The sequence below is a fragment of the Cygnus atratus genome, chromosome 8 (genome assembly GCF_013377495.2).
Source record: "Cygnus atratus isolate AKBS03 ecotype Queensland, Australia chromosome 8, CAtr_DNAZoo_HiC_assembly, whole genome shotgun sequence".
Classification (NCBI taxonomy): domain Eukaryota; kingdom Metazoa; phylum Chordata; class Aves; order Anseriformes; family Anatidae; genus Cygnus; species Cygnus atratus.
The window spans coordinates 17,329,224-17,344,630 of record NC_066369.1 but is presented as its reverse complement, the minus strand read 5'-3'; positions in this window follow the sequence as shown (position 1 = coordinate 17,344,630).

The window sequence follows — 15,407 nt, the reverse complement described above, 5'->3', positions numbered from 1 at the left end:
TTCGTACCCTTTAATTGCTTTCCAGAAAAGAGGCTAATTCACTCTGATGAGTAACTATCAAGATTCTTTCAACTGCAAATCTGCCTTTGTTAAATCAAGCACAGCATTTTTGCTAACCAAATATATACTCTCTCATTTAAGTAGTTCTGTAGATGAACATACATTTATTCAGATTATAGTTTTTAATAAAAATATAAAAGTCTATATTCACACTTCTTATGCTACAGTTTATTGTCATGTCCTAATTAGATTGAAGTAGTGTTATGCTTCTGCTTTGCAAGAGGACCTCCTTTAAGTGTGCGGGAAGTAAAAATGCCCCTTACTGTTTCATAAATAGTTTTTTCAGGCTGTAAAATGCTAAAAGGATAGATTGAGGGCAATCTTTTTTTCTGAAGTAGCAGTAGATTTAATTCATTGAATTGGACTGGCTGCATGAGGAGAATAACTTACTTCCCAGTGGAAGGAAATTCCTTCCGTTGCAGGAAGATGTATGGAAGACTTGTGGAAGTCAACTTTAACTCTCAGCAGACGCTGGTACCAGGTGCTTAGCTAAATGTTTCTGATCAGCAACTTTAAAATTGTCAGTGTAAGCAAGTATTGATGAAACTTTCAACAATACAAATTACTTCAGTGGGATGAAATTTGTTGTTTTTTTTAGGTCATGTGTTGGTTTAATTAAAAGGTATTTTCTATTTTGAATTATACTTCCAGAAGTAATCTCCTTCAGTTTTAAAGTGCAGAGGTTGCATTAAAGCACAAAGCAGGGCAAGAACCAAGAAAATCCGAGGTTTATTTGGTCTGTTAAATGTGAAGATTAGAGGAGTCAACAGTAATAATTCCCGATAAATTATAATTCACCATGAATAATTCATGATTCATTAAATAAGATAAGAAGATGTAGTTCTAGAGTTTACATGGAAAAAACAACAAAAAAAAAAAATCCAAAAATTGACCATGATGAACCATTCTCTAGTCTTCTATAGCTCTCTGCTAACTGCCATCAAATATGTTTAAATTCAAATCAGTATTCATTTCACTTAATTTATAGAATGTTCAGGAATACGTATGTCACCTACTTCAGAAGTATAACGAATTGACTCTGCTAAGTTGGACCATTTGTTTCCTAACTGCCTATTTAAATGCAGTAACATGTTACAGAGCAGTGTTTTGTAAAGTATTATCGTGTTTTAGGGAAATACAAGTAATGAAGCTATGTGAAGGCAACATTTGGCAGTAAAACTACTTATTGTTATGTATCAGTAGCTTAATCTGTTTGAGAGAAATTGCAAGAGACCCTTTAGCTTACTTAAACTGCAAATCCGTATCCTCAATTCCCCTGATTCTCTTTAAACCAAAAGTACTTTTCTTCTAAGTAAAGAAAGGTGCTATTGTTGTCTTATCTCATTGTGAGGTTCTGTTGTACTGTTGAGAAAGGAAGCTGGCAAAAGTGCACATATGCAGCTTAAATGCATCTGTGAGGAATATGGCTTTTCCTATATTACATCTGGCCCATCCAGTCTCCTCTTAAATGCTTTCTACTAAGCAGCTTCATTAAAGTTCATTCTGTGAATTTGACAAATGTTTTCTGTCCTTTCTAAATAATTGTACTGATGAGAGCGGGGCATCCACGGAAGCACTTTTAACACCAATTGCCATTTTGGCATCCCACTACAATGCTTTTTACTGCTGTCTCAGTCAGTCATGACATAGAATAAGCATCGGAAGTATGATATATCTAGCTGCTTTTGCCAGAAAAGCATGGTCATGATTGCTTGGTTCCAGCAACTAGTGGTTCCAGCAACTAGTTTCTGCCATCAGCAGCCTGTCTATCTGGCTTTTAGACTTGGCGACAGCGCAGACATTTGAGAGTATATGCTGACTTCAACAAATACTGGTAATTACACAATACTTTTAAATACAAAGTACCATGCAAGGTACCCTGGCTGAATCCCGTGGGGATATGGGTTGCTTCATAATGGTTCTGCTCTTTCTTCAGAGGTCATTATATCTTTAAATATTAAGATGTCCCTATTAAAACCTAAGATTTAATATGACAAGAAGTCTCCTTTGTATAGAAATTTTGTAGCATAATACCAGTAATCACTGCAAGAAAGGTGTAAAGACAATACATTGAACAGAACCAAATTAGTGGTAAATTTTAGATTAGTGGTACCCACGTTTGGGTTTCTAGAAATCTGTCAGATCGCAGTATCTGGTTTGTCTTAGAATTATTTTCCTGATTTTTCTTTATGTTTGGTGGTACTAAATATGGAAATGCCTTGAATTTAAAATATTTTGTCTTTCTTTCTTAGTTTACTCCCAGCTCTGATTCTTGGTATGAAAGTGACCAACAAGGCTTTCAGAAACCTCCCCCCCCAAAAGAAACTCAAATATGTGGACGTAAATAAGCAGCTCAAGAAGGCAGAAATTGCTAATTCCTAAAGATTGCAGCATCGGAAGAAAGCTTGAGCACATCTGTTGTGGATTATTTTTTTTTTATTATTTTTACAGAGCAGTGAAGAACAAGGGGGCACATGCACCATTCTGCAAGATAAGTGAATTTCCTCCCCATAGTGTACAGTACAGTTCCTCTAGCATAGGGTATACTCTACTACGTGCATACACATCTCTAGGTCAAACCTAGAGGAAAACTGTATTTAGGGCTCATTTTGCTGTACTTTAAAGGACTTCTGTCAGCTTTGGTGTAGACTGAACTGGTTTAGTAGCTGACGTGTAGTCTAACTGTGGTAGGTCTGAACTGTGCTCATGCATTGTAGCATCATAGGCAGGGATTTATACATGATAACATGAACACAAATTGGGCATGACTGGTCTTGCCTGTATTTTGGACGGTAAAGATGGGGGGGACTTTAGATTTTACAAGGAGCTGGCATGGGCTTTTTGAATGATAGAACATACCGAGAATATATTACAATTCAGAAAATATAAAAACAAATGCAATACTTGTTAGGACTCATGCTGGCTGTATCTTTACTGTGGAAGCACATTGTCTGGGTTTTCAAAATCAAAACTATTATTCATTGTGAAGCCTTTTAGTATTGCTGTCCACATAATAGCATCAGACAATTAGAATAGCAGAACTCACTTCATCCTATCTTGAAAGCTAGGAGGGCTTAAAAACTGACACTGGGAAATAGATCTTGGGCTGGGGTTTAAGCCAGGTACTGCAATACCATGGGATTGTTTGGGAGCAGCAACAAACTGTTTTGTCCTTTGTTTTTCACTTTAAAAAACCCAAGAATTTGCCATTTCGGTGTTGTACACAGAAAAGCACTCATGACTGCCCACAAATATGAAAGGCTTATGAAACAAATGTTCTGTTCCATTTAAAAGACATCGTATTACTTCTCTGAGTCAAATTTCTGGCAGGAATCCCATTAGTAACTTTTGTTACTTCCAGGTGGAAGCACAAAATACTTGATCATAAAGCGAAACAGAGTTTCAGTTCCCCCAAAAATGGAGACCGAAACTGTCAGTGGAAGGTGCTGAAACCTTGTGAAACTCTGCAGTACAACCTGGTACATTTTAATCCGTCTTTCAGATTTCCTGGAATGTTCCTACCTAGCCATGCAACTTCAACTTAGAACAAAAGGATTTAATGTCTGATCAGTAATTGATGACACTATATTTTGTGGCTTCTCGTATCCCAGCTCAACCAAATGTTTTACATGGTCAGGTGGTCATCTGGTCTCAAAGAAATACTTCTGGGAAAAGGCCCAATCTTGGAATCTTGTGCAACAAAAACTCCCATGGGAGCTAGTAGATGACGTTCCTCCCTGTATGAGGTGATGGAAAGTTAGTCATTGTCGTTCTGGTTCTATGGTTACAAGTGCTGTCTAAATAAGGACTGCAGAATTAGGCTTCCTTATTTTCCGTGGACTACCAAGTGTATATATTTATTTAGTGTCAAGCCTTGGGAGACTGGAGTTGAACCCCCATATCCCAGACCTACTTGAAACCTTTTTAGTTTTTTGCTCCATTTCATTCACCTAGAGAATTTATGAAGTGCAGAAAATGCTTGCTAAACTTGGCTTACAGCCCAATCCTGACCTATTTCCTTTTTAAGTAGAATTCCTTATTGGGTATGTTCCAGTATAATGGGCTGCAACCCATTTAATTAGACAACTATTAATGGAAGTGCAAGGCAGTACATTGCAGGCTTGTTCGTTTCACTTAGCTGTGCGGATTTGTGTTTGGTGAAAATGCAAAGACATCCGTCAAGTTGACAGACACAACCTCAGTCATCTTCTATGCTAGTGCCCTTACCTTTGTTCAGTGACATGGAGCATTCAGTGTGGCATCTGGCAGTAAGAAGCCCCTCCAAAGAAATTGGGTAGCTTAATGAATTCTGGATCTTAGATGAGGGAATGGCAAGAAAACGTACCATGAATGCAAACACTAAATTGCTGTGTGAATGTAATGCCTCTTATAAATAGCTTCCTGCCACAAGTGAATGATAGCAAACATATTAGCATGGGGTGCTTGCATCCAGTTCATAATCTCAATGCTAAGAAATTTCCTCCTCGTGACAACATGGAATTGTTTTATAAATTTTTAAAAAATGTGAAATAGGTGTTTGACATGAACGATTAAGGCAAGCTATTCAGAATTGCAAAATGAATTAAAGCTTTAAAACGTCTCTACACATTTATAGGCAGAAGCAGAAGTACTAGAATTGGAATAATGAGCTAGGAAATTGCTTATTTGAAAGGAGAAACATTTGACAACTGCCTTTCCAGAAAAAAAAAAGTCTTCCAGTTTTATTTCTTTGACTTAAATTGACTTTAAGTCTTGATACTCAATGCTGGCATACATCAGAAATCCCACAAATAGGGTTTTTTATGTAAGTTTTTGAAGTGTTGAAATCTTCTTTTGGAGATTTTAGGGAGTTATATTTTATTCACCTTCGGAAAAGGAAAACCCCAGTGCCACTGACACTTCATTTCACATTTGCCACATTATCTTTTACACATTCTCCAGTGGAAATATCATTGGTATCTGCACTAAGAATACTGAGCATCCAGGAGAGTTTCTAGATTTCTAACCCAGTTCCTTTTGCAGAGAAACTCTTCATGATTTTCAGTCTAATGCCTCCATATCATTGGTCATAAACTTCCTTTACAAAGGTGAGCGACATTGCGTTTGTTTACCTGAGAGGAACTGCAGCACGGAAACATACATGGGGGATGATTCATCCAGATTGTCTGAATGGTGTGGTCATTGAGCCTACTGTTTCTTAATGGCTTGTGCCTTATTCCTGTAAAAGTTGGCTCAGAACTGAGATTTCAAGGGCCGTGCTCATATTTAGTATGAATAGCAAAAGGGGAAAAAAATACTTCAGGTTGAGGAAGTGCAAAAGTAACACCAACGTCTCCTTTGAAGACAATGAGTGAGAAAGAACTCAAACTTTCATTTTGCTCTGTTGGTTTGGTTCTTGGACAGCCTGTTAAAATAAACCTGCTCAGGAACAGTTGTGAGGAGGTCTGGCAGCCATTTGAGGAACACAGAAGTAGACAGGGTCCAAGATGCGTCACAGCAGGCATATTTGCCCTGTGCTGAACTGCTGGTGTCAACCTAATAGGCTTGGTGTGGTGTGTGTGTGTTCCCCTATTAATTTAATCATACAAAGTTTTTTAACCTTTTTAGATCTGCAGATATTAAGATGCTTCTAGAGACAGGAGTATTGCTCTTAAAAGCTGTATTCAGTGACTAGTGCACCAGGTGAAGATCTACAAGTTACCATGGCTACCCTAAGGCGTTTCCAAGTCGCACTGGCTGAGCTCACACAGCTGGTAGCACTTGCTGTGATCAACAGGAACCAAAGGGCGGGTTCTGCTTCCACCAGACCTGTTTTGCCTCTGCTGGAGCCTGAAGTTTCTCCGCTCTGTTTGCCACAGGAAGTGGCTTCTTAGAAATGCGGATTCTTCCTCCTTTTATGTTACCAGACAGGCTCAAACCCTGCAAGAAGGTAAGAGGTTTGAGGGCTATGCCTTATGAGAAATGAATGATTGAAAAACTGAAGCCCAAGCCACACCTGATAATGTCCAGCTGAAATCTTGTGGTTCCAGTCCCCATTCCAGCCTGGGTTGTTAGGTAGCGTGTTTGATGATATGTTGGAGAGGCTTAAAGGAAGGAACGTTCAGCTGTTTAATAACTGTGTTATCCTATCAAAAAGTCTATGGATAGCATACTTTTCTTTAAGTTACTATTAATTTAAAATATGCTTAAAGATAAATAGGGCTGAGTTAAATTTGGCTTGGAACGTCTGGGGGAATAAATAAGGAAATTGGTTAAACTTTGAATTGAGGGGAGTCTGGCCCGCTGTGAGCTCCTGGATATGGTGTGATGGTATACACTGGTAGCTTAATGGTTTTTTTTAAGCGTTGTGAAATTTGACCAGAAAAATATTTAATATTAATATTTTAATATTAATTATTTAATATTTAATATTTCCTGTGCCAGTCTAATGTTGAGCAGATGGGCAAGTAGTTTCATTTAATTTTCCCAGAGAACTTGATCACTATGTACATGAGACTCATAGATGGAAGCTCTTCTGAGCTGGACATTTCCAGATGCTCTTTCTGCTCCAACAGCCCCTCTGGGCTACTGTTTCCCTGGCTGTAGAGGACCAGAGCCAGCTTCTCTGCTCTGCTGAACTGATGTCAGCTTATGAAAAAATCTGCATATTTTGAATCTAACCATTATTTGCTCTAGTTTTCAAAAAATGCTGATATTTCTGTTTTTTGCACTTGCAAGGTGTAGCATACTTATGAATCCGAGTTCACCAAAGCTCTTAAATGTGTTTATATGAGTGGGCTTGTTTGTACGTTTAGATTATGTGTATCTGTAAGGCTTTTGCTGGATGGGATCATATGCTAGCTGCTTTCCTGTATAACCGCTTGATAAAAAAGTGAACTGTTTATTATATTAGACCACTCTGTGGCACTGCTGCCAAATGGTGATTCCGTCTCGATGACAATTGCTGTAATTGTTTGCCATCATAACAATTTTACGGTAAAAATCTGTGTGACAAATATGCCAACTATAACTTCAAAAACCACAAAGGTTTATAAACATTGGTGACAAGGGGGTTCACCCTTAAGTTTTTTTTATCTCTGGGGTTTGATCACTCTTCTTTGTCAAATGACTGTGCTCATAAGAAGAGCAGACTTGGACTGTACAGATCCTCTATGTGCCATGCTGATATAGACAGAGGTGGTGAGTGGCACCAAAGAGCAGTCAAAACTCTTTTCAGAAAGTCTGACAAATCTCTGAGCTTGGCTGAAGGCTTTTACCCGAGTTTTCAAATTATTCTTGAAATGATACTGCTTTAAGTAAGACAACTTTTGCATGTCTCAAAAGTATTGGAATTTAACACATGGGCAAACAGCCTCCGCTCTCCTCAGAGACAGGCAATTACCATAACTAACACACTTTGAAAAACACTTAAAATGCCAGCATCTTCATTCTGTGCTCCTGTAATACAAGACCTGTTGGAGATGATGCTGGCAGTCTCTGCCCTTTGGAAGGCTCTCCCTCCTTAGGGGTGAGGTTTTTGGGTGTTGCTCAGTGCCTGACCAAGTGGAGGTCGGTAGGAGGCAATTTGTCTCTCAGATGCTTCACTGCAGGGCCACCTATACATGCACGTTTCTATGTATAGGATACATCCAGCATCTCCACAGTGGCTCCTGGGCTGGGTGTTCATCAGGCTTAAAATTTTACAGAAAAATTCCTCTCATAGAAAACAATACACCTTGAGTGGTCAAATACAGCTGAAGTTGTTTCACTTTGTGCTAATGACAGAAATTCTTACCTGGCTGGTGAACTCTAGGTCACATGAAAACCCTGCCATAGAATCCGGAGAGTATTTCAGTGTAGATTGCTTCAATGCAGAGTTTGTACACTAAGCCTGTCATTATGGCAAGTAACCTATTAAAGAGTAAGGCAGCTCCAGTGCAGACATTGTATCTGCCATGCGTGTGTGATCTTCATGGTCCAAAAGGCCCTTTTCTCCATCCCTGGTTTACACCCTCAGTGCTTCCAGCTTGAGGTGAATTAAGGATGAAATGACACCGTCAGTCTGATTTTATAACCAAAGATATAAAATGAAGCTGAGGTAAAATTTCTCATTGAATACTAATTCACAGTGTGTGAAGAGATTTTCCTTTTGAGCACACTTGAAAGGAATAATTACCTGCTAAAAAGGAGGAATATGATTACCTGTATCTTAATTTAAAAACAAACAAACCCAGGCTCACAAAATCTGTGAGAAGGGCACTGCCAGAGTCACGGTACTGCCTGTTTGTGACAGGCCATGGGTGGCAGAGCCAGTCCTGGTCACCGTGCTGCCATCCTGAGCAGGACCCCGTGGGTGCCCAGTCCCAGGAAAGGCAAGAAATGGGGGAACAAATGCTTCTAATATTATTAAACTTTGTGGATTTCCAGTGCTTGTACACACACAGATGCTGAACAACAGCAATGACTGTGTTAGGCTATAGGGTGAGTTTCACAGAAGTAAGTTATGGCAATCCCCAGCCGTTACAAGGGTAAATTATGATGAATAAAATAATTAAGTGGTGAGGAATCTGTCAGTAAACTTGTAAAAGGTTGGGCACAGGGAGGCTGTAGATGTCTAAAACTGCAGTCATACAGAGCTCTGAAGCTTGGGCAAGCAAACGGAACGTTGTTTTAGGCTTGCTTTGTTGCTGCATTTCTTTTAAATAGAAAAGGTATGGAAAGCCAAGTCTTACACCCATTTCCTCACACGATCCTGCCTCTCAGATCACTGAAGGAAAATGCCTTAGCACCAGCTTGGCATTAATCTCTCTGTGTGGTGCCTTGGAGACATGGTGGTGTGGTGATCAGTTGTACAGGCAGCCACCCCCTGGTGGCTCCAGAGAAGGCCCTTGGAAGGGTGTGGAGACACCTGTGGGCTGAAGTTGATCTGTTTGTGTGTACACACATCTAGGTTTTGTGGCTGTCAGATGTCCTGCGCTGCTTGTTTCACAGCAATACCTGCCTGGCCTGATGGCAGGGTCTGCCTTTTGTTCTGGTGATGCAAAAATAAGCTGTGAGTTTTATTTCTTGGCACAGGCTGATCTGTTCCAGGGATGTACATTCCTTCAGGAAATCGCAGATCTTTGCACCCAGGACTGAGAATTAAACCCTTTGCTTTGGTTTGTGCTTTCTGTACATAGAGACTTGCTGCTCAGACAGGCCCTGGCTCCAGGTGTAGCTGGCGCCGGTGCAAGCGCGGACCTGCTGGAAAGGGCTGCTGTGGGTGGTGAAGGTCCAGGCCAAGACCAAGAGGTCACCAGGGCTGTCTCACAGCCGGTGGCACCTGTCTGCCTGTCCCACCCCACACTGAAATTCAGACTGTGGATCTTTGTTACAGCCCCCTCTGTGGCCTTTGGGACAGAGCTGGGTGGCGCTGGCTGTGCCCAAGCTGTTGCAGCGAGCAGGGATTCTCCTCTCCGCAGGAGCAGAGCATGGCCGGGCTCCAGGGTACGTGTGTGGTGTGGGGAGCAGCAGGGTTTGGAAGTGAGAAGTCGTAAACCTGGATACTTGGACTGGTGTGGGTAATCCGGTGAAAGCATTGGTGAGGCAAGGCTCTGCTCTGGGGACGTGGCTGCTTATGCTGGGGCATGTATGACTGAGTCATTATGGAGTAGGTGAGTGTGACAGATTCCTTGCTGCTGGGATTGTAGGGTTTGTCACATTGTGTTACAGCTGTGCTCTGCCAGCCTGAGGAGGGGGAAAACAAGCTGGCAGCATTACAAGTCACACAGTCTGCAGAGGGGGTCCTAACAGCACTGAAGAGCTGCTGGTTAAAGATGTCTGTTCTCAAGGCCTCTCCTCGTTGAAGATCAGTGCTTTCTAGAAACTGGGCTGGGTAGGCTGAAGTGTGGGTATTGGAGAAACCAAGTCATTGCACGCTGAGAAAGGCAGAGTAAAAAGTTATCTTAACTGTCTTGTTCTGCGTTGATCCTTCTGCCCCAAAAATGTGCATTTGTCCATGGGATTTATAGCCTAGTCAAGGACTACAGCCTAGCAACAGCTTTGATAAATGCTTGGCCTTGAAATTACATAAATTCTACGACAGCAAAACGTGGAAATTTTTTTTTTGCCCATATTTCAGGGCTGAATGCTTTAGTCAGTGGTTTGGGCCATCATTCCACTGAAATTACATGAAGTTAATACTGGATTAAAAAAAATAGGCTATACCAAAACACAAATTGCCCTCCTAACCATAGCCTGGCCCCAAGTATGGAAAAACATCGTGATCTCTTAACCACCTGGCTGCACCCTGTTCTCAAATACTAAACGATATGCTGTCCTGAAAATCTCACTTTAAATTCAGCATGGGAGCCAGGCTTCTACCTAACCAAATTAAATCCAACCTTAAAAGGTTGTTATCAAGAGAATATCTTCCAGTGTCTTTTCAGGGTTGAAAGCTTGCAAATAATAGTATTAAACTTTATTAAACTTACTGAGGGATGCATCTAGAAGTACAGTTAAGGAAAAACTTGAAGCTGCTCTAGTGGATTATTTTGGAAATGTTAAGACTTCTGCACTGTAAATCCATTATCTAGTTATTCCTGTATATCAAATGCCAGCACAGCCTCTCCTGAGGGCTTCCATTATACAGAAACTAGCAAATATATTCTTAGATGAATTTGTGGCTTTGCTGTAAGATTGATTTACTCCTTCCCATTCCATCCGGCATGATTTATATTGGGTTTTCACCAGAGTAAAATCTTGGGAAGAATACTGAGAACTAAGAAACTCTCAGAGTGTACTAAGAAACTGAGTGTGCTCTGTTGACTCACTAGAGTGATTACTTCCCTGCTGCTGCTGAGTAAACCAGGCACTTAAAATGAAGACAAAGCAGAAGTACTTAGTCTCTGTGGTTTGATTCTACTAGCTTGGTTTTACCACCCCTCCCCTTTTCTTTAGGATAGCTAAAGAAATAGAAACCCTGAGTTGTTTACGAGAAAAGATAATGAAGTTTCATAAGTAGTATCCATTGATTTTTATTAAAAAACTTCATTCTTGTTCAAATTCCTGCTCAGTTATTACTGTCATGCTGCCCTCAGTTAACGTCCTTGTTTCTCCTAAATACATAACACCGACTATTAAATGTCGCTATGAAATTATTTATCCCTCCTCCCCGTTTCTAACATAAAATGTTCTTATCTTTTTTGTCACTTCTGGGAGGTGTTCAGAGCAAACAGTGTCTTTGCATTCTCAAAATGGATAAGGACGTAACTTTGTCAAGTGACCTGATCATAATCTCAATCTGAAAGCAGTGAGCAGGTGACACTCAGAGAGGCAAAAACGCAGCTCTGAAAGCACAACTGCAGTGTGCTGTAGCAAAGATGTGGTTTCCACCTGTATTGTATGGGCTTGGCACCTCCCATGTTATTTAAGATCCCTTCGTAGTATTTATAGTTTGTAATGATGCTGAAACCAGCAGGTCTTCCCTTGCTTTATTTGTGTACAGTAAGTCAGACTAAAACATCCTGAAGCACAATTACATGTGCTTTAACCTATCTTTCACGTGGTGTAAAGACCTACTCAAACTTACCACTTTTACCAGAGTGCTCATCCCAGCAGCTCTGTGAACTTCTATGCACGAGGCTCAATTCCCTTTCTACAGAACAATTAAACTACGTTAGGAATATATAACCTCCGAAGACTGTCAGGATAAAATACTGTTACTGGAAACTTCAAAAGAAGCACAATTAGTATGCCATTAATACCACTTTGGACTGGTAGACGTGGTGCATGGTATGTATTTTCAAGGAAAATAGGTGGAAATTTACCGGAAAATTACTGGTAGGAATACACGAGGGCATGTTGCTACTGCCTGCTCAGAGCTTATGCATTAGGCTGTCTAGGTCATCTGCGACCACTGTGCATTGCTGCAAGAGCTCTGAAAGAAATGTGCTTGACAGCATAGCACGATAGCAGGTAAAATGAACTATGACTCAATAGAAGTGCCTGGTTGATGCATTGGGAAATCAGTCAACTCTTGATTTTGGTTGCCTTAGTAGTGGGAAACGTATTCCATTTCTCAGTGTTTAGAAGTCTTGTTTAATCTGTTAGTGGACACAAGTACTGCTTTAGTTAAGGCTTTCAGTGTACAAACGTGCAACTGAAACACGTAGTTGAATACCTTGCTTCTTGGACAGCAACAAAGCTGATAAGCCTCTTTCAGCATCAGGAATCCATTTAAAACATAACTGAGGTACCCAGGAACTTGTTGACCCAGTCCATGTTCGCCTAGTGCCAAGGTTGCTGTTTAAATCATGAATGCTCTGCTTCTGTAGTTTGTCTCCTGTCTAAGCTCACTAGGTGAGTAATTTCATCACTTATTTCCTTCTGTACATCCTTCATGACAAGTGATAAGGAAAAAAAATATACTATGAATATTCTCCAGCTATCAACTGTGTAGACTTTTTATAAGTGCACTTGGGAGGGAAGCTGCTGTTGAGAACCACAGCTGTTCAATAATGTACCGTACCAGCGGGGCTGTCTGTTCTTCGTCTCCTTGACTATCTTGTCCTGTAGGCTGTTTTTCTTAGAAATGACAGCAAATTTAGTTCAAGATAATTGAGTTGGATCTTAACTGTTAACAGCTTAAGGAAAAACATAGAAATTCAGAAAACAGTGTTGTCTTTAGCAGTTTTTGATAGAACTATCTTCTAACAAGTGTTCTGTATCTTAGCATGTGATGGACCCTTCCCAGGCATATTTGACAAATTTTTAAGTCCACTTCCTTTGTCAAGTGTTCAAAGCACCTCTATCAAATACAAATTTTGTAATGTGTCTAACCTCCCTTATACTTACCGCAAGAACAAGCGAATGTAGCTCGTTGCTTCCTATACACTCTTGAAACTCTCTGAAGCTAGATTGGAGCCCGTTAGCCTTAACAGGTAGAGAGTAGATTCATCTCTAAAATTCCAACTTCCATGCTAGTGAAGCATAGTGACAAGCAAGATTTTGTTGTAGTTTTGGTCTAATCTCCCTTGTTGAAGGAAATAGAACATGTACTTCGCTACTGAAAACTCAGGTTCAGGAAAAAGTGATGTTCTCAAAGGGGGGGGTTGGGTTTTTGAACAAACCCATTTTTGTGCACTCTTCATCAGGTTGGCTATGTGTTCTTTTTCTATCTTAATGATGAAACAGTAAAACAGAACGAGTTGAATACTTATTTGCTTTCCATGGTTTTAATATCTGTTGGAATGTTTCCCTTAGAACTGAAACCAATTTTTGTCTGCTGTTCATGTTCACATTGCAGCAACCTATGACAAAGCTACAAGAAGCAAGTACCCAGGAAACCCCTTCAAGAAATTTGTATGCTAAGCTTCAAATTCATGTACGTTACCGTATCTCTGCACAAAATGGATTGTACAACACTTTTTCTAAGCGATGATATCTCCTGCAAGATCAGTTGTCTTACTTCCTCCTAAAGATAGGAGGGGTAGATGGACACTTTGTTTCATCTTAGTCATGCATACTTGCTGCTTTTATTCTTCCTTTTATTAATTCAAGATTTGGCACAATAAGAGTGTTATATAAGACTAAATCATTCTTACATAAATCTGAGTGAATGTCTTTTATGAAGCACTGGGTGCTTATAAGTAAAAATGAATCACTTCCTTTTTAAATGAGAGCTTTAAGCCTTGTATTTTATGTAGTTAATTGCTACAAGCCAAAATAACCTTTTGAGCTTCTTGAATTTTAACAGCTGCTGACTGGATGAAAAAACCCACACTGATAAATAGAAACTTAAGAATTTCCAAAATAAATGATTCCCCATTCCAACTTCCTCTTTTGACACAAAGTCCAGCTCATTTTGCCACAATGTTAGATGTTCTTAGCACTCATCTGTAGAGCCAGGGTACCTGTGTATCACCTAAAGGATAACACAAGGACAGCATGAATGTAAAGATGATACTTCAAAAGTATGCAGTCAACAGGTCAAGAAGCACTGGTGATTAAGCTCTTGCTAGAGGCTGGCAGATTTAATAGGTTCAGGGTTCAACAGCTCAGTAAGAGAATAATGGAAAACCTCTACATGTGTTCCCAATATACAGGGAAACAGGGTTATTCTTTGTGCATGGATTTAAGCTAAGACAATAAATATCTGTATTATGAGGCAAGATTCTCATGTGGAATGAGACTCAGCAAGTAGAGAATATAGGAGAAAAACTGAAGAAAAATTCATTTACGGTCCCTTAATGAAAATAAGTGAGAAGTGCTGTAGGAAAAGGCAGCAAGAGGCTACAGAAACAGTAGGAAGGCAGCTGGGGCTGCAGGCATGAAACCTAGTTATGCTGGAGGAGAATTTCTTTAGTCTGTCATTCTCTTCTACCACAGGGTAGTTATTGCCTGCCACAAGAGTGAGTTCCTTGCTTTACTGGATGACAAGCAAGTGCAGGAATGAAAGATCTGGTGCTGGAGGAAGGAGTTTGTTTAGGAACATATTGGGCTAGTAGCAGGAACATATCAAAAGAAGAGGTAGGTTAAAAGTCAGAAACCCCTTGGGTAGTCATATTGAGATAAGAAATATGGAGAGAAGCTGAGAGAAATATTTGGTAAATAACAAACCAAGCGAACAATCCCTCTGGTGAGTGGTAGAGAAGCTCTGAGGCTGGCAAGGACATAGTTAAAATACTCTGTTAAAATAGCGTGGTAAGTCATCAATGCAGAAACCAAAATTCCTTGTTGGCAAACGTTGGAATAAGCGTGGGATATAGTCAATATATTAAAAGACCAGTGGATGGCAGCATATTTTTACTACCAAAATAGGGGGTAGTGCCATATGTTTTGGCTGCAGCCCATATGCTGACTCAACATCACACATCCCAAGAATTAATCCATGTTACGACTGATAAGCTAGCACCAGCTGCAAAGATTTGTGCTTTTTTATCATTTGTTTTTGCTGAGACAGCAGTGACCACTGCTGTAGCTGTCCCACGCTGAATCATCTGGGAGATGAGCAGTGCCTTTTGTAAGGATAGGAGTGAAAGGCAGAGATAAAAAGTGGAAGATAAAAGAATGTGGATAGCATCATGATCAAGCTGTATGCACCTTCTAAAAGTTTATAAAAATATTTCAGGGAACAAAAACTCAGAAGGCTAGGTCTAAAGAATCCCTTTTAGAGCTTCTACTTCTGATATTTAGTGTGTTCTAGTCTTAAAGTTATTGTTCTGGTTCTGCTACAAAGCTGATGATTTCTTCTCAAGTTAGGAATAAAAGTGGTAGACTGTAAAGAAAATAAATCTCGAGATACAAAATTCATATATGAAGTGAAAAACTGAGTACCCATTCAAGCTATAACATAATACCCATCCAACCAAAAACCGGTAAGCCTGAAG